This window comes from Octopus bimaculoides, chromosome 6, assembly GCF_001194135.2.
Source record: "Octopus bimaculoides isolate UCB-OBI-ISO-001 chromosome 6, ASM119413v2, whole genome shotgun sequence".
Lineage (NCBI taxonomy): Eukaryota > Metazoa > Mollusca > Cephalopoda > Octopoda > Octopodidae > Octopus > Octopus bimaculoides.
In genome coordinates this window covers 20,976,538-20,977,930 of record NC_068986.1, presented here as the reverse complement: position 1 = coordinate 20,977,930, position 1,393 = coordinate 20,976,538, and the positions used below count along the sequence as shown (strand labels likewise).

Here is a 1,393-nt window from a genome sequence, read left to right as displayed (position 1 = left end):
TGACAAGGCTGGCCCTTTGAAATACAGGTACAACAGAAACTGGAAGAAAGTGTGAGAGAAAGTTGTGGTGAAAGAGTACAGCAGAGTTCGCCGCCGTCCCCTGCCGGAGCCTCGTGGAGCTTTTAGGTGTTTTTCGCTCAATAAACACTCACAACGCCCGGTCTTAGAATCGAAACCGCGATCCTATGACCGCGAGTCCGCTGCCCTAACCACTGGGCCATTGCGCCTCCACAGAGGTAGAGTAGAACGGATTATTATAGCACCCATGTCTTTCCCAAGGAGAAATGAGATGTTATGACACTTATGACTTTCCTAAAGACATTAACAGTTAAAGTAAAGTGAAATAGCGTCACTCAATAATCAAAATTGGAATGCTGACTCAGCAGCACACTGGAAGCTTATCTCTAATTTAATCAATCCTGCTTGAACGCGATATTGTTGTGAATACTAATTATAGCTTCATAAGATTCATTAGAACTTCGGTAACATTTTACCCCAACCCCAAAGTAACGGCATTGACAATACAGAAAAAGGAACAAATCAATATTTGTATGTGTGTGTATTTGTGTGTTTGTCTGTGTGTATGGTGGTGGTGGTGGTGGGGGGGCATGTATATATGTATAAATGCAAAGGAAGGAGTTAGTGCAGTAGTAGCTGCCATTTTAACGACAACAGCCGACCTAAAAACGACGACGACGACAACAACATGACCATCAACAATAACAACAAATGCTGTATCAACTGCAGTTTGGCAATGTTCCTACAAATACGCAGTGCCAGGCGTAAAGACAAATCTCCCACAAAAGAAGTAAATCAAGCGCTAAATATGAAAAATATCGGAATATTGGAATAAGTAGCGGCCATGATGCATAAACTAACATGTACTTCAAGTACGAACTGATTGGAATCACTCCAACAACTACAGTGTTTACAAAAATACATAACATTATTCTCTTCTACACTGCTGCACACACTACTAAACTTACACTGAACTATAAAATACTTCCCTCGTATAGGATAATAGTTATTACACTATTCTAGTAAAATACATTACACTGCAATATGCTAAACAACACTAGAATAGCTCAGATGTGTTACACTAAGTTATTTTATCCAGGTTAATCCCGAGAAACTGTTAATCGACTACAGAAACCCAACTGATCAGCATTGAATTGCTCATCAGCAAATCAACAGTTTCCTCACTGTACCGTTTTCTACAGCTCCTGCATTACCTCTGGATATCCTTGTTGCTTATTTTAATTTTATTTACTCTGAAATTGTATGGATAATACCGTACTAAATCCGGGTACCTAAACTTAAGTGCCATATTCACCTGAATCTAAATTTTTGCTGAACTCATCTACCATACCCTAAAAAAAAAATTTTATATATA

The 1,393-nt window shown here is 38.9% G+C and overlaps 1 protein-coding gene across 2 annotated transcripts in view; it reads right to left on the bottom strand.

Moving 5' to 3' along the window:
* The window catches only part of LOC106869631 (uncharacterized), a 232,169-nt gene that overhangs the window by 162,782 nt on the left and 67,994 nt on the right, over nucleotides 1-1,393 (bottom strand). The window lies entirely within an intron of this gene.